We start from the raw sequence: 18,488 nt of genomic DNA on the forward strand, positions 1-18,488 counted from the left end.
ACATTCATATGATCTTATATCTTAGTGCCTCAGCTCTACCAAGGAGAAGAGTTTACATGTGAGTGAGCCCAGCTCACTGCACTACTGGGAAAAAACAGCTTGCATCTGAGCTAAAGATGATGCCTATGGATGCCCAGCAGATGTTCACTCCCGTGTCTTCATTTTCAAGAGGTTCCAGAAATTAGGTTTTTTTTTTTTTTTTTTTTGAGACAGGGTCTCACTATGTTGTTCAGGCTGAACCCACTATGTAGTGGGTTGGTCTCAAACTCCAATTGTCTTGCTTCAGCTTCCCAAAGGTTGGGGTTACAGGCATGTACCGCCACAGCTGGCTCAGAGATTAGAATTTTTTACATGAAATTTCTTAATTTTACAATTTTTAATTTATTTTTTTTAGTGCAAAACTGTGGATTAAACAACACATTTAAAGGCCTTTTTCAGATCTTTGTCATATGTGTTTATGCTAAAATATATATGCTAGTATACAGTGCCATTTTTCAAATACTTTTCAAACACGGCAAAGAAGGAATAGAAGGTGAAAAAGACAAAATATGACATTGTTAAGAAAGTCACAAGTCTTGGGTGATGGCAACAATGTCACAGAAATGCGTAAAGAATGTCAAAGTGTTGTAAGATTGAAGTTGGATGGTGAAGGATTAGTTCTGTGTTAAAACAAACAAAAAATAAACAAAGACCCGCATTATTTCAGTGCTTGAGAAAGAATGAACACCCAAGGAGATACCTCTTTTGTTAAACAAACAGCTTAATAGATTTTGGGGGTAGGAGTTAAGCAAAGACACAGCCACAGCCTTGGGAGGCATTGGGGTCTGTGCAATTGGCACCCCCTTGAGCAACATTCATGTGGTATTTTTTGTGAATGGTACCCCCTGGAATTGTGCAACCTGGCAATTGTGTCAATAAAGGTAGCCTGGAGTCTGGCCTGAAAGTGAGGACTGAACTAAATCCTTCTACATAATAAAATAAAAGGAATTTTAAGTTTTCCCTAATGAGTTGAAGCAGGAGGTCAAGAGGGATGGCTGGAATAAAGGGAAGAAAAGGTTTTGGAGAAAAGGGGGATGGTACTGGACCGACTAGGGCCTTACCCATGCTAAGCAAGTACTCTATCACTAAACTAGATTCTCAGCTCTGAGAAAAGGGATCTTTAGAATGATGATGGGTCAGTAGTGTAGCAACAGGTTGGATTTTATGAACCTGGTCATTTTTATTTATTTGGGGGGCTAGAGAGTAAATCCAGTGCCTTGTGTGTGCTAAGGAGCTACTTACCCCTCCCCTTTAAGTGAGATGCCTAAGATCCTCTGTCATCTTTAAGCCTTATGCAACACTGGAAAATGAAGTCATATAATGGGGCGGGGTAGGGGGTCCCACTTCTGTATGAATCAGGAGATAAACAGCAAAAACTTCAATACTCAGGTTCACAGAGCAGCATTTGTCTGAATATACGATAGAATAATAACTTGTGTTTTTAACTGTTTTTAACTGTTTTAACTGTGCAAAAAAGTTGAAAGTGCTTGTACATTTTTTTTTTGTACCCGGAATCAAACTCAGGACCTTGTACTTTCCACGCAGGCGCTATGCTGCTGAGCTGTATCCTTGGCCTACTTGTTTCCTCATTTGTTCTGACATTCCAGTGTAGGAAGGGCAGTTTATGATAACATTATTTATAGATGGAGAAATTTAAAAACTAGAGATTAAATCACTTACTCAATGTTGCATAGTCAGGGTGGCAGAGACCACACACTGAAATTTGGTCTCTGTGCTCCAGCCGTGAAGTGGAAAGTGCCTGAGTTTTGCAATTAGAAGGATCTTTGTTTGAACAGTTCAGTTTCTGCTCCTTAACAAGAATGTGGCTTTAAGTCAATTACTTCATCTAAGTCTCAGTTATTTTCATCTGTAAAATTAAGACCATAAAACGTCATAGTAGGATAGTGAAGATTAATTTAGAAAATGTGTGTAAAGCCTTGGCACTGAGCAGTTCTTAAATAAGATTTGTTCCACATCCAACTCATTATTATCTGGTTAAATTTGAGTACAAATTTAAAGTAATCAAAAGAATACTCTGCTAATTTTTTGCTAGCTTCATCTCTAGCAAAAACATGAATAAAAGTGCTCCAGAATGTCATTTAATCACTGTGAATAACTTCTGCTTCAGTAAAATGACTCCTGAGGATAACTGGAAAGGAGTCTGTGGAAGATATCAGTGTGCACTGGTGCTCCAATTTGATTGCCTATCACAACCTCCTGGAGGGCCTGTGAAAACACAGATTGCTGGGTCCCACCCTGGAGTTTCTGGTTTGAAAGGTGTGGGGCGGGGCCCAGGAATTTGAATCTGTAACAAGCTCCTAGGTGATACTGAGTTGTTAATCCAGGGGCTACACTTTGAAAAGCACCATAAAGTTAAGCAAAATGCTGATGGAGGAGCCTAAGGATTTGTTTAACAAGCATTGTGATGCATGCTCAAGTTTGAGAATAGTTGGCACATTGGAGAAAAGCATGTAAGAAAACAAGACTTGCTTTCAAATCCTGCCTACACCCTCTATCAGTTAATGGCTAGGTTAAATGGCCAAGGTCTAGCTCCTTTGCATTCTAGCTGTGTGATACACCACATCTGTGATTCAGGATTCCTCTAGGCTAACGGTAGCAAACCTTACAGAGCTTTCAGTGATACAAACAGCCCTCTCTGGCACACATGCCATAGGCTTGCCAGTAGGCCCTGGGTGGAAAAAGATCTAAATCTTGCCAGAGTAGGGTCTGTTCTGCATGTCACACTCTCAGGTATTATTTTTTTAATGAAACAATGTTTGAATTGCAAGGTATTATGAAAGTATTTACAGGGCCAGGGATTTAGCTCAGCAGCATAAACACCTATCTGGCAAGCGAGAGGTCATGAGTTTGATCCATGGTACCAAAAAAAAAAAAAAAAAGTATTTACAAATACTCAGGCACTGCAAAAACAAAGATAGTACTTTAGACGGAGTCAGTAGTAGTGGCATTGTTTGCATCTAAAATTTGTAATGAAAGTCCCTCATGTATTTCCATTTCTCCAATTTAGCAGTCTTTGTTAGCAGTCTTATAAAAAAAAACTTCTCCGGTGGTATTTGTTTCTCAGACAAGTACACTTGTTAAGTCTCCCCCTCCTCCTGAATTAAGCCTCAGATACAGAATCTGCCTCCATGTTTGGTGTCCTGATTTTGTGGGTGAGGAATCCCCTCACTCCTTTCTGTCTTTGTCTATCAACTCATTCAGCGGGTCCTCAGACTGTCTTGGCGTAAAGTTTCACAAGGATCCAGGCCTTTTCAGTTGCCAGTTGCTGGTGAGGCATAAAAACTGTTGACTTTTATCTAGTGCCAGATACTCCGAGATGTTTATCATGCATTATCATTTGAAATTCCACAACCCAGAGATGATTTACACATACACACACCAAAGGAGGAAACTGAGGCCTGGAGACATTAAGTAACTTGTCAGGATGAAAAAGTAAAACGGCACAATCCAGGCACTTAAGATTCCAGAGTCCTGCAGCTCTTGTCCTTTATTGAAATCACAAGTGGTGACAAAATATAGAACTGTACTTTCTTTTTTCTTGCTTTTGGTGTTAGGAATCGAACTCAGGACCTTGTGCTTGCCAGGTAGGCACCTGTGCCACTGAGCTATTATATTCCCCAGCTCAGAACTATAATTTTATTTATTTAGTTAGTTTTTATTCTGAGACAGGGTCTCACTGTAGTTCATGCTGGCCTTGAATTCACTTTTGTAGGTTGTAACTTGTAGCGATCGATTCCTATTCTTTTTTTTTTTTTTTCTCTTTTTATCGGTACGGGGAATCGAACTCACGACCGCCTGCTTACAAGGCCCTTGATTCCTATTCTTAAAAGAATTTTAAAAATCTTGTTAGGGGTAGATGAACGTTAGACACACAACATGTGTTATAGTAACATCAAGATCCAGTGTTTGGTTTGGTATCTTTGACAAGTTTCCTTTGCTGCAAGATGTAGAGAATACCATCAGCCTCAAGCGATTTCCAGATGATTAAAACAGTTATTGCACCCGAAGCACTTCATACAGTGCCTACCACATAATAAGCGTCTGGTAACTTTAACTATCATTATTTTTAAGGGGGACAGATCCCACCAGAGAGAATCTAGAAGTCGGGTGAATGTGTTGGGCTCTAGCAGCTAAATTCTTCGAGGCTCGGGTTTTGTCTTCCGTAAATTAGGCTGCTGGAGTTAAACGCCCAGTAGCTCGGGGAAAGCAGCACCGGCGGGCTGCTGGGGTCAGCGAGGCCAGCCGGGCGGCTGGGCGCCGGCGCCCGGCGGTGAGGCCCCGCCTCGTGCGCCCCGGAGGCCCCGGCCACTCCGCCGCGAGCAGTTCCGGTGCCGGAGCGTCCCTCCCCCGCTCCCCCGGAAGTGCTTTCCCCGGGCTCGGGCCGCAGAGAGGCCTGGTAGACACGGCCGCTGACGCTCGGTCGGCTCCGAGCGGGGGCTCCAGCCCGGGGGCAGTGAGGAGGTCCGCGCCCGCCCGCCGGTGCCCTGCGCCCTCCCACAGCTGGGCTGACGGTGAGTGGCTGGGCAAGGGGCGCCGGGGCGGCAGCGGGCCTGCGCTGGGACGGGCACTGCGGGGCCCCCGCTTCCCGCTCTGGGATCCGGGCTTGGGGTCCGGGCTGCGGGCTTAGCTGTCTGGTCCTGGGGAAGGGGGTGTCGGCCGCCGCGGGCTTCTCCCGGCCGCGGGCCGAGGGGAAGCGGGCTGCGGGGCCGCGGAGTGGGCGGGGCGGCGCCGAGGAGAGGGTTCCTGGGGCTGTTGTCGCTGTTGGGGCTCGAGAGTGGGCAGGGGGGGCTCCGTCCGTCCGTGCGACCCTTCATGCCCATGCCCCCAGATCCTCTCTCTCACCGCCTCTCCATTGGAGTTTTCGGTCGAACCTTGCGCTTGGAATCCAGACACCAAACTCAGGCTGGGCTCCGGCGCCCAACTTTCGCCACCTCTGGGTCTGTCCCCGTCGTGCCCCTCCCCGGCTGAGTAATTAGCCTGGGTCCCGGGGGTGTCGTCTCCCTCAGTCCTAGGGTGTGGCGCAGCCTGGTAGATGCCGGGGATCTTTTGCGAGGTTTTTCGTCTAGACGTGCTTTGGAGTAGCCCCGGGTTGACTCGAACTGCTCTCGGAACAGGGTCTGGATACGTAGGTGTGCCTCTAAAGGTCTTGACTTTTGAAAGGTTGCTAACGCTGTTGTTGAAGTCACTTGAAAAAAAAAAAAAAAGCTTACTTGAGACAAATAGGTAGTTCTGATAAATTGCCCTGTTTTGTTGCTGACATGAGAAAAATGATGCTGTTCTCTAACCGTACGTCTAATTCCTGTGGCTATCCGAAGTCACAGTTGTGTGATGAGTTCAGTCAGAGGTTATTGCACGAATTGATTGCAAAGGGTTGAAGAATTGTATCCCTTTTCTCCTAGAGTTTGTTTACTTTTATATTTGGAGCTGTCATTTTCTTTAACTTTGGAAGAAAACTTGTCGGGTTTCTCTTGAGAGGTAACTTGTACTGATTCAGCTGTTGCTGCAGTGCAGAGGTGTTTTACTTGTTTCAACTTACATCATGTAGTGTTACTTTGAATAAACTGAGAATTTCCTAGAGGAGAAAGAGATACGGGTACCAAATTTTAGTGAATAGACTTTAGGTAGTAAACTGCCGAGAAAAGGTTTGTGGGAAATAGGTGAGCAAATCACATTTGATGGTGCTTTAAAATTTTTTGATCTTAAGGAAATGCATTGACTTTAGATTATGACTGAGCAGATGACCATGGTTTTTGCAGTGTAAAGTGTATACAAACCATCTTAATGAAACCAGTGACACTGTCTGCATTTCTCATCTGCTTGCGTTAGGATTTATTCTGTAGTTTTTGGGGATGGAGTGTTGCTTATGTCATTCTCCCACAACTGGAAGAGAAAATACCAAGAATTGGGGAAAATACACAGACCAAAGTGAAAGTTTAGTGAGCTCTACTATACAGAATTTATTTTGGGGCCTTTTTTTTTTTTTTTTTTTTTTTTTTTTTTGGTACCTGGGCTCAAACTCACGAACTCGTGCTTACTAGGCAGACGCTGTGCCACTGAGCTATATCCACAACTCTGTTTCAGGTTTTTTGATCTTGAACAAAGGATGGATGATTTTTAAAGTCCCAGGAAAAAATTGTGAAGGGGAGATTAGTTGCACAACTTTTAATTTAAATAGAAACTCTAGATTCTTAGGCATCTGAAATGTTTTGTGGAGCTGTATGTAGATACGATAATGTACCTTGAAGGAAAATATTACAAGAATGATAGGTGCAGAAAAAGAAAATTGGGAAAAATTAAATATTTTCAAGTATTGTGAATTTTATTACTGTACTCAACTCAGTGACAGTAAATGTTCATTGTGCATCAGACTATGTTAGGGCCACCATGTAGAAGTAAATAAGAATATAGTCATAAATCAAGATTCATATTTTGTTTTGTTTTGTTTTCTTTTGTTTTGAGACAAGGCCTTGCTGTTAATTCAGGCAGGTTCTGAACTCACTATGTAGCCCAGGCTGGCTTTGAACTTTTGAACTCACTGCAGTCCTCTTGCCTCAGCTTCCCAAGTGCTAGAATTACAGGCATGCCCCACCATACTTGGGTGAGATATAGTAATACTTAGGAGAATTTTAGTGCTATTACTTATTGACCACTCACTGAGTACCTGGTTCTGTGCTATTTGTTTTATGTATATTTTCTAAGCTTCACAACAGTGTATAAGCATTTCTCTTACTAATAAGGACTCGAGTCTTAAATGTGTTTAGTAACTTCCATGCAGGCTAGGGGGCCTGTAGGTAACAGAATAGTGCCATTTGAATGTAGATCTGCCTGATGTCAAAGTCCCTGTGTTTCCACTGCAGGGTGCTATCTCCCAATAAACTGGTAACCTAGGGCAGTGTTAAAGACCATAAAATTTTTCTAAAACAAAGATTAGATGATGGGATTAGGTGAATGAAGGAGGTCTTTCAAATAGAGAATGACATTAACAAAAATGCAAAGGTGGGAAAACCCATTGTGTATCAAAAGAAGTTAGTGGACCAGTTACCTACAATATACTGTTTCTTTTTTGGGAACTTGAGATGAAATTGTGGCTTAAGTAGGAGCTGGATTGTTGAGCGTGTTTAAAGGCTGTATTTAGAAGTTTGACATTTGGGAGGTAATGAGGAGTGACTGAGGTCTAATAGTGTAGTCTACAGAATGATTTGTGGCAAGCTGATTTTTGATACAATACTATGAATACTGGGTAAGGACAATGGCAATAGGACAGAAACCTTAGTAGGACCTCACAGCTGATTTAGTATGTTGGTAGAGGAATTGATACGGAAAGTTTTCTTTTTTTGGTACTGGGAAAGGAACTCCTGACCTCATGCTCACCAGATGGGTGCTGTGCCACTGAGCTGTATCCCTGGCCCCAATCGTGAAAGTTTGAAGGAGATAAAAGTTGAAAGTTAGACTTTTTTTTTGGTCTTTTTATCGGTACCAGGGATCGAATTCACGACTGCCTGCTTGCAAGGCAGGCGCTTATGCTGCTGAGCTAAATCCCCAGCCCCGAAAATTAAGACTTCTTAAAACTATGGGCAGTATGGTATTGATAGTGGTAGTGGTTTTACTAGAAATCTGTGCAAGTAGTTGCATAATGGGATCAATTTGGATATGTTGGGTTTTTTATATACTTGCCAGATGTACAGAGGTTTTTAGAAATGTGAATTTGTACTTGGGTAAAGAGGTCAGGGTTAGGCATGTATTAAACATGGAGACAGGGAATGACACAGGTTGGTTGTACAGGAGATGAAAGTGCCATGGGAGAATGTGGAAGGGAAAGGAAAACAAAAACAAACCAAGTCCTGCATTCTAGATGGCATCTGTTTATATCAGGAGGAAGAGATGACACTAAGCCCTGTAGTGGGTGAAAGTTTGATGGTCTGTATGTATCTTTCTCACTTGCAATTCAGATAGAGTAGGATCTGATTATTAAAAATTCATTTGGGAAATTAATTTTTCTTGTTCTTGTCAGCAAGAATGTTGTGCTATTTAAGGAAGACAAACTCATACTCATTTGGTTGAGTGTGTGAGACACTGATTACTTAAGAGCTGTGATTGGTTGTTTCCTTTGGACATTTTTTCTGCAAAGTGATATGTGAACATTTAAAAATAAGTCTCTAGCAAAGAATCCCATTGATTTATGGGTATGAGAGATTTTGGTTTCAATATTAATTATCTCCTCTCCCCGCTTTTCTGAGACAGTCTCACTATGTAATTCAGGTTGACCTTAAACTCAGTGTGGCCCAACTGGCCTGGAATTTGCAGTGATCCTCCTGCCTCAGCCTCTCTCAAGTGGTGGGATTACAGGTGTGTGCTATAACACCTGCAAGAACCTTTGAATATTAGAATAATACTTGGTTCTCTAATTGTAACCATCCTTAATACTGCCTTTTATTGCAAATTATATTTAATTACTTTTTCCAACTCTCTATTTTTAAAATTTGTTTTATTTATTAGTATTTGTGAAACGCAATGCATTCATCAGGGGAGTTGGTACCTGGACCATCTTAAGTGTCTTTACTTCTCTCTTTGTCTCTTCTGTTTTGTCCATCCCTAGATCCTCTTTCCATGTCTTCAAAGTCAGCCTCCCTCTTTCTTTTACTTTTAAAATTGTATTATATTTTGGGTTTCTCATATAAGAGAAACCGTGTGATACATAATCTGTGTCTTGATTTCACTTAGTATTATGGCCTTAAGCCAAACCCCCTTTCTTTTTGTCACTGGGTATTGAACACAGGACCTTCACACTGAGCTATATCCCCAGCTTTTTTCAAAATTTTTTGAGACAGGGTCACCATAAGTAGCTAAGTTGCCCAGGCTATGACTTTAAACTTTGGCTCCTCCTGCCTCAGTCTCCCAAGGTGCTGCATTATAGGTGTTTACCACTATGTACTGTTTCTACTTTTGATTAATATGAATTGTTTGTGTTCTCTGCGTCGCTCTGTCTCTATTTCTGCTTCTGCTTCTTCCCTCTGTAGGTCTCCATGTCTCTTGTGCCGAGTATGAAAAGTAGGGCTTCTGGGAGGCTGGGTAAGTGCTCTTTCACTGAGGTAGGTCCCTAGCCTGAGCTTTTTTTTTTTTTTTTGAGACAGGGTCTTGCTGTGTAGTTCAAGCTTGCCTTGGGTTCCCTTTGTGGTCCAGGCTAGTCTCGAACTTGCAGTGATCCTCCTGTCTCAGCCTCCCAAGTGCTGGACTTACAGGAGTGCACCACCACACCTGTCTAGCCTCAGCAGTTTTATCTCTAGTATTTTGAATATCCTGTAAAATACTTTTACCTGTCATATAATGATATGTATATGAAAGTTACCTGTTTTAGTTCTGATAACTTTAAGAACTATAAATGCATAGAATTTGATGTGGTTTTCTGTTTATTTAAATGCGGGGAGTTTGTGTGTTAATTTATAAAAGATTATAATAGTTTGTAGAATGAGGCCTCGAGAGTAACTTTTTAGAGACAAGTTTATTATTTTTAGACTGAGTTACCATGGAAATGTTTATTTCCTTCTTGAGAATTAATACATTTCTTTTTGTTTGTCAAGAGTCTGTTTTTCACTATATCATCAGCACTTGGAAATGTCCAGAGTCCTGCATCAGTGTGGAGGCAGGAGGTTTTGTGTGTGCTTTGTCTGAGCTGGTTGGCTTAGTTTCAGTGAGCCTGGTATTAATGAGGCAAAGGTCAGAAGTTCCATTTAGCTTTAGCTTGAATGATGACCAGGGAGTGTACCGCTCACTCCCCCAGCTGTCTTGAAAATTCCTTAGTTGTCATTGGTCACAAAGGTGACTGGATGAGGGGAAGTCTTCATATTGTTACAAGAGTAGTAGAGGAAACTTACTATAATGGTTAGGAATTTTGACTCTGGAATTAGATAGACCTGTGTTAAAAATCCTTAAATCTGTGATTTAAACCTTCCCAAGCCCATGTTTCCTCATTATTGGAGAGGTTAATACCTGGTTTGGGCATGTCCTGAATCCTTGCTTTTCCTTTTCTAAGTGGGAGCTAGCTGTTTAGACCTATAGTCCCCAGATACTGAACTTTGTCAGTGTATGACAAAGTTTTTACTTGTTTGAGTGAAATGAGAATTTTGTTAGTTTTTCATGAAGCTAATGCTACTGAATTTATTTTATTTTTATTATTTTTAAAAATTATTTGTGGTTTTGGAGATCGAACCCAGAACCTTGTGCTTGCAAAACAAGAAATCTATTACCACTGGGCTACATCCAAGCCTTCTATTGAATTTAAAAGATAATTTCTCTCTCTCTCTCAACAGGGTTTCATTATGTAGTTCATGCTGGCCATGAACTCACTTTGTATCCTAGGTTGGGCATTGATCTTCCTGTCTCAGCTTTCCAAGTGCTAGGATTACTGGTGTATAGTGCCACAACCAGTGGTATTTTTTTTTCTAATTTTTATCATTTTTGATAGAACATACTATTTTATGAAATAATGGTAACCGATAGTTTCTGTTATGTCTTTGGCAGAATAAACATTGGCAAGCCTATGCTGCCCCACCGAGGTTCTGTGAAATTTGAAAATCTTGGCTTAATGTAGGATAGAGGGAGAATACTTATTCAGTATATTTATGCCTGTTCAAGTTAGGTTTGAGGGTACATTCTGCCCTTCCTTTGTCGTACAGAACAGTGGTGGCATGACATGCATGCCACAAAAGGCATGTAGAGCCCTCTCCTTGGCACATGAGCCAAGTCATCTGAACATTGCCCCAGCGGCCAAGCATTAGAGTTTTTTGGGGGAAGGGGGTTGAGACAGGGTCTTGCTGCATAGCCCAGGCTGGCCTTTAACTCACTATGCCTCCCAGGCTGGCCTTGAACTTGTAATGATCCTCCTGTTTCAGCCTCCTGGATACTGGGATTATAGGCCACCATGGTTGGCAAGCATTCAGGTTTAATTGCAGTGTTGGCATTTTGCACTGAACAAGTGAATTTTGGATTGCGGTTTGGGCACTAGGTCTTTTAAAGTTTTGCTGTCACTGCTATGGAAGCAGTTATTTTCACCACCATTGAACTTAATTTTGCCGGTGTCTATTACTTTTCTCTCTTTGCTAAGACAAAGTATCCAATGCCCAAAATTAAAGAGGGAAAGGTTTATTTTGCTTACAGTTGGAAGTTTCAGTCCATAGCTGGCTCCAAGGCCGAATGATACATGGAAGAGGGCAACAATTCATTGTGGTGGAAAACAGCAAAAACAACAGGAGCAAAAAGGGAAGAGCATAGAGGGAAGACTCTTTCTGATCCTTGTATTGTATGTAGGCTACATTCACCCTAGAATATGGGCAGTTACATCCATGATCCCAGTATTGGACCGTAAATTAACCACAAGTTCTGGAAACCCGCCCCATGACTGCATGAAGCTTTGGTGGGACATCTAAACACAAACCATAAAATTTTGCTCCTGGTCCCCCAAAGACTCATGCACATCCCTTATGACATTTAGTTCATTTCAAAGAGTTGCCAGAGTCCTAACAGTTTCAGCTTTGCTGAAAAGTCTAAGTCCCAAGTCTCTGTGATCTAAGGCAGACTCTTAGCTGTGAGCCCTTGTACAGATGAAAAGTTAAACACTTCAACATTCAATGGTGCAAGATAGACATTTCTATTTCAAAAGTTAAAAACAGGGAGATATAAAGGATTGAGACTAAAGCAAGTCCAAAATCTAGCACTGCAAATATTAAGTCCTATAGTTCCATGTGGAACATCTAAAGCAATCTGTGGCAAGTTGTGAACTCCAAAAGGCTTGCATGACTCTAACCCTGTGGCCCTTCTGTTGGTTGTAGCTCCCATCGTTTTCTCTTAGGCCTGTTCTGCTCAAACTTTGCAGCTGTCCTTAGATGATTCATGTTCCAGGCTTCTCCAAACTTCCGGGGTCTCCACTGCACCTTTAGTTTCATCCTCACAGCTTCACACATTGTCCTCTCAGGGGTACACTGCCTGGCAGGCCTTCTTCTGAAATTAGGATGGAAGCCTTTTTAATCTCAGAACTCTTGCATTCTGCATGCACCTAAAACCAGTGCCATGTGGATGATGCCAAGATTAGTTGCCAGCTGGAGCAATAGGCAGACTTTTCTCTCTTGACTGTACAAGTTAATTGGCTGGATCACTGGGCACTGTGAACTTGATTCTGAGCCATTCTCTGTGCAGCTGTCATTCTGGAACCTGGTGCAGCTGCCACCAGTGTGGAACGTGACGCTTTGTGGTTTTCTCCTCAAAGCCAAGTCTTTCAATTTTGCAGTTTTGAGGCTGCAAAGGGTGGAGGCTTGCTGCTTCTTGTGATGCCCTCAGGCCTTCTTTTATATGTCTTCCTTTTCAGCAGTGGAGATCACCTTAGCTCCATCTTTGCAGTCTACAACTTTACTGGAAATTCCTTTTGTCCAGTGTTTTAAGTCATCCTGCTAGGTTCATTGCTCTTGACTTGCAACATAAATCTAGCTAAAAGCCCCCAACAATAGCCATGCCACTGCCTCAACATTAGACTGCCTTAAATTTTTTTCTGCCAGGTTAATTAGTCCACTGCCCTTAATCTAGGTCTTAGGCAAAATCTCTGGACATGAGCAGACTGCAGACAAACTTTCTGCCAAATCATAGCACACATCATCTGAAGTTCTTTTTCCCAGCAGAAACCTCCTGAACCTGGCTGATCCTTATCAGCAGGGTTTTTTATAGTTTAAAAAAATATGTAGAGGGCTGGGGATTTAGCTCAGCGGCATAAGCGCCTGCCTTGAAAGCAGGCAGTCGTGAGTTTGATCCCTGGTACCGATAAAAATGAAAAAAACAAAACAAAAAAAATTTAGATAAAAGAGGACATAACAACATAGGTCAGAACAGAACAATTTAAGCAACACAGTGTTTCACCACAAGACAACATAACAGTAGCCACTATAGTATCTCTTTCCTTGAAATATTTGAGTATATCTTTATATACTATAGTATCAAACATATCAAGACAGTGTAAGACCATTCAAGAGAATGAAAGAATTACAGGCATTCAGAACCAACCAACATGGGGCTGGGGATTTAGCTCAGCGGCATAAGCGCCTGCCTTGCAAGCGTGTGGTCGTGAGTTCGATCCCCGGTACTGATAAAAAAAAAAACAAAAAACAGAACCAACTAACAGAAAACGAACAATGGTTACTGTGTTATCTCCTTGTCCATAAAAAATTTTGCTTATGCTATCACATAATAAAATCCAATAAGATATAACATGATAAAACCGATGGAGACAGAAGAACAAAAGCTTTGGTGGGACTCCAAAACAAAATGATATTAAATCAGTACTAGCTATTATAATGTCTTGTTTTCTTCAGAATAGCTGTTCATACCATCACAGACAATAAAATCAAACAGCCCAGAATAAAACCATTCTAATGAATGAAAACAGTATAAGGCTTCAAAGCAATATAGTGGGGACTCATTATTACTACATACTTTTTTCTTACACTAGGGAAACTATTCAGTATTTATACATGTGAGTTTGATTTATTTCGCTTATGAGTATTGTCTCAAGCTGCGTCCATTTATTTATAAATATCTCAATGTGATCATTCTTTATAGCTGAGTAATACTCTATTGTATAAAAATACCATGACTTTTTTATCCATTCCTCAGTTGGTGGACACTTAGATTGTTTCCAAGATCTGGCTATTACAAATTGTGCTGCTATAAACTAGGGTGCACGTATATCTCTATAGTACGATGCTTTCAGTTCTTCTGGGAATATGCCTAGAAGTGGAGTAGCTGAAACAAATAGGACTTCGAATCCCAGCTTTTTGAGAAATCTCCAGACTGACCTCCACAAAGGTTGCACCAGTCTCCACTCCCACCAACACCAGTGCAGGAGAGTTACTTTCCCTACAGCCTCTCCAGCATTTGTTGTCGGTAGTTTTCCTGATCCTGGCCATTTTTTAGGAATGAAATGAAATCTCAGTGTGGTTTTAATTTGCATTTCTCTAATGACTAATGATGAACATTTTTTCATGTACTTATTTGCCATTTGTATTTCTTCATCTAAGAATTGTGTATTTATCTCAGATGCCTATTTTTGGATTGGATCTTTGAATTTTGAGGGTCTCATTTTTTAAAATTCTTTATATGTTTTAGACAGAAGTTCTTTGTCTGAGGGACAGTTCACTAAGATTTTTCCCAGTTTGTGGGTTTTCATTTCACTATGCTGGAGATTTCTTTTGACATGCAGAAACTTTTTAATAAGAGGTGATCCCAGTTATTGATTCTGGGAAGTATTTCCCGTGCGGTTTGAGTCCTGTTCATGAATTCTCTACCTACCCCTATGTCTTCAAGGTTTCTACCCAATTTGTCTCCCAGTAGATTTAGGGTTTCTGTTTTAATATTCAGAACTTTGACCCATTTAGATTTTAATTTAGTACATGGTGATAGGCATGGGTCTAGTTTTAGTTTCCGGCATATGGAGAGCCAGTTTTTCAACACCATTTATTAAAGAGACTGTCGTTCTTCCAGTGAACCTGTTTGGCCCCTTTATGAAAGATAAGGTGGTTGAGTGTTTGTAGTTGTGGTTGTATCTTCTAATCTATTCCATTGATCTTCAGCTCTCTTTTTATTCCAGTACCATGTTGGTTTTACTACTGTTGCTTTGTAGTATAACTTCAAGTCAAGTTGTGTGCCTCCTGCCTTGCCTTTGCTGCTTAGAACTGTCTTTGCTATTCTAGGTCTCTTCTGGTTCCGGATGAATTTTGGGAGTGATTTCTCTAGATCTATGCGATATTATCAGCAGGATTTCTATCAGCTTTCTGGTTTTATGAGCTCTGACCAGAATCTCCCATACCAAACATCCTAAGGCATTCCAGTTTTCCTTCAAGCGACATCTCTGAACCTTTCCAAACTTCCTGTAAGCCATTCCCAAGGTTCTTTTGAACCACATGGTCAAATATAGTCACAGCAATGACCACACTTCTCTGGTACCAAATTCTGTATTTGTTACTTTTTCTTTCATGTTGCTGAGACAAAATACTTAACACACAAAGTTTTTTTTTTGTTTTTTTTTTGATACTGGGGATTGAACTCATGACCTCCTGTTTGCTAGGCACTAGAGAGCGCTTACACAACTGAGCTAAATCCCTGGCAATTAATACCCAAAGTTAAGAAAGAAAAGATTTACTTAGCTCACAGTTTGTGGAGATTTCGTTCCCTAACAGCTGGCTCCAGGGCAGGGTGGTGTGGCATGGGGCAACAGATTATGGCAGTGGAAGACAGCAAAAGCAACAAGAGTAAAGAAGCAGGAGTGCGTACAGAGAAGACTCTTTCTGTCCCTTACGTTATATGTACACTATACCCATCTACACATGTAATTGCAGCATTGGACCATGAATTAATCACAGATTCTAAAAGCCTGCCCCCATGATTGTGTGAGGCTTTAGGGGGACATCTAAAGACAAACCGTAATACTCAAGTTCCACAATTGATATTTAGAGCACATTTCATGGCTGGATGTGGTAAGGCATGGCAGTAGTTCTAGCACTTGGGAGTTCAAGGCCAAACTGAACTGTGTAGTGAGACCTTGTCTCAGAAACAAACAAAACCCCCCAAAAAACTTAGAGTGCATTTCAAAGGGCAGTTCAGACTATTTTCAGTTGTGTTCATCTAAATTGTTGCACATTATTTGTTTAAGATTATGTTTAAGCAGAGGCCCCCCCCCAAAGTGATAAACCTTGGGGGCTGCTTGAGGGTGCTGCTTTATCACTCTGTTGATTAGCCTTGCTTTGACATAGTGAAGTAGCAGAAAGTGCTTTTCTTTTTCATCCCACCTGCAGGAAAGATAATTGAAGCTAAAGTGAGAAGAGCTCATTTTATTTAATATAGCAAGTAGATCTTGTAGAAATATCAGTATTCAAAATGCTTTGTAGAGAAAGAGAATAGTGCAGCATTGTGCATAATGGGTTATGTAAGTGGAGCCTCCAAAGTCTTTTGAGGATACAAACCAATTATTAATGTAAGCACTTATTGAAATTGCATCGGTTATCTAGATGAGAAGCTTAGTGCTTCCTGGTTCACTTAGAGTGGGGAACAGGTACAGGAATTTAAGTGCAAACCTAGCCTAGGTGACTTATTTTTTATTTTTTTGATACTAAGGATCGAATTCATGACCTTGTGCTTGCCAGCTAGGCATTTGCCGCTGAGCTAAATCCCAGGCCCCGTGACTGTTAAATTAGGACTTGATGTTTGTTTCCTTTCACTGTTTTTAGTTGGGTAGTTTTTTGGGGGAGTACTGTAGAAATGTAATACTTAAATATGTATTAGAATAACTAAAGCAAATACTTAGGTTAAGTTGAAATAGCTTAGGCTCTTTGTTCTCACATTTAAAAGAAAACTGAGCAGTCCTGCCTGGCAAGTGTGAGGTCCCGAGTTCATATCCCAGTACCAAAAAAAACAAATGAACAGCAAAAAAATAGAAAACTGAATGTCTGCTGCGTTAGATAATAAAGGTGACACTGGTTTATAGGGTTTTGTAGTATATAATTGTTTCTAATAATTAAAAATAACTCATTTATTTTAACAATATTTTAATTTTTCTACCACGTACTTGCCGTGGCAGAAATGAGTTGAAGGAGTAACTGGGAGTCCAGGGAGTCTAGGGAGAGCAGCCTAAACCGTGTCTGCTGTAAACGGAAAAGGCCTTGATGCCTGTAGGCTTTTTTTTTTTTTTGGAGTCAAGAATTTTGTTATATGAATCTTTTTTTTTTTTATTGCTTTGATTTTACGGGTTGGATTGGGGATGGAGAGGCCTTCTACTGCTGAGCTACATTCCCCTCTTTTCTCCCACCCTGCCGCCCTTTTTGTCTTTTTGAGACAGGGTTTCACTATGCAGTTCAGGCCAGTTTTGAACTCACTTTGTAGTGCAGACTGGCCTTGAACTTGCAGCAATCAGATCCTCTTGCCTCAGCCTCCCAAGTGCTCAGATTAGAGTATGTGCCACCATGCAGGACTTTATTTTTTATTTTGAGACATGGTCTTACTACATTGGCAACGCAGGACTTGCATTTGCGATCTTGCCTTTGCCTCCCTTAGTGTTGGGATTACAGGTGTGTGTCACTGTGCCTATTGTTTTTATTTATTTAGTTAGTTTATTGAGACAGGGTCTTGCTTTGTATTCAGGCTAAAACTCACTAGCCTGTGCTGGCTTCCAACTCATTATATCCTCCTGCCTTGGCTTCCTCACCTGCGTGAGCCACAGTGACCAGCTACTCTTTGCTTTTAAAGACCTAAGTTTGTGAAGTGTTGTAATTCTGGGGGAAATGATCTGCAGTTTTCTGAGTTTTCTTTTCCCTTTTGTATGTATTTTAACATTCACTTTTATTATTCTTATAAAAACATACACCGTGGTATAAGAATTATGAACTGGGGATATAGCTCAGCAGTATAAGCACCTGCCTGGCAAGCACAAGGTCCTGAGTTCAATCCCTGGTACAAAAAAAAAAAATAGAATATCTGTCCTTAAGAATTATAAGCTACAATGTACACCAACAGTTATTTCATAACTGAATCTGTACTAGTAATACCTTCTTTTTTGGTCTTTTTGAGACAGGGTCTCACTAATTCAGGCTGGCCTTGAGCTTATTATATAGTCTAGGCTGGCCTCAAGCTCACCATGATCTTTCTGCCTCAGCCTCCCAAGTGCCGGAATTACAGGTGTGCACCGCCAGCCATGTCTAGCTAGTAATACCATTCTTTGAGAAAAACATTTTGTGTTTTTCATTAGTGCATGTTTGTGACACATAACCATCATACTCCTTCTGGAGAACTGTTACATGTATGCAGCATATCTTGATCATTTCAATCCCTGTAGTGCCCTACTAGACTCCCCCTGCCCTTTCTCTATCTGCAAGTCTATCCCTGTTTCCTACCCTTTCTCCTTTATTTTACTCTTTTACTCATGTTTTAGGTTTCTCATGTAGGAAAAAGCATGTAATATATGTGATATTAGTGAGAGTCAGATGTATTTCACTTAACATTATAGTTTCATGTCCCATCCTTTTTGTTTGTTTGTTTGTTTTTCTTTTGGAACAGAGTCTTGCTATGTGTAGTTCAGGCTGGCCTTGAATTTGCTATGTAATCCAGATGGCCTCAAGCTCATGGCAACGCTCTTGCCTCAGCCTCCCAAGTTGTGGAATTACAGGTATGCACCCCCATATGCAACCAACCTCCATCCATTTTTTAAAAGCCAAATGCTTCAAAGATCAAAAAAACTCCAAAAACTGTTATGGAGTAAAAACTAGTGGTCAACTTAACACCAGCTGAATTAAACTGGCATGGTGCTGAGTATAGACGACCCACCTGAGGAAAGCTGTCAGCATAAAAGATGATGTGGAAAGGTAGAGTTCGGCATTGTGGGTTTTCCTAAATGTTGCTAT

General features: G+C 41.0%; 1 protein-coding gene across 11 annotated transcripts in view; it reads left to right on the top strand.

Moving 5' to 3' along the window:
• Positions 1 to 4,433: 4,433 nt before the first annotated feature.
• The window catches only part of Frs2 (fibroblast growth factor receptor substrate 2), a 119,535-nt gene continuing 105,480 nt past the window's right edge, over positions 4,434 to 18,488 (top strand). For 6 of the 11 annotated variants that reach the window (XM_063255120.1, XM_063255115.1, XM_013159376.3 and 3 more), the window contains exon 1: positions 4,434 to 4,571. The gene's annotated coding sequence lies outside the window, so the exon portion shown is untranslated. Of the gene's footprint in view, positions 4,572 to 18,144; positions 18,254 to 18,488 lie in introns of all 11 variants that reach the window. The other 5 variants (XM_063255117.1, XM_063255118.1, XM_063255116.1 and 2 more) reach the window with 3 other exon arrangements.

This window comes from Cavia porcellus, unplaced genomic scaffold, assembly GCF_034190915.1.
Source record: "Cavia porcellus strain 051 isolate PalLab524CR breed Dunkin Hartley unplaced genomic scaffold, mCavPor4.1 scaffold_8, whole genome shotgun sequence".
Taxonomy (NCBI): domain Eukaryota; kingdom Metazoa; phylum Chordata; class Mammalia; order Rodentia; family Caviidae; genus Cavia; species Cavia porcellus.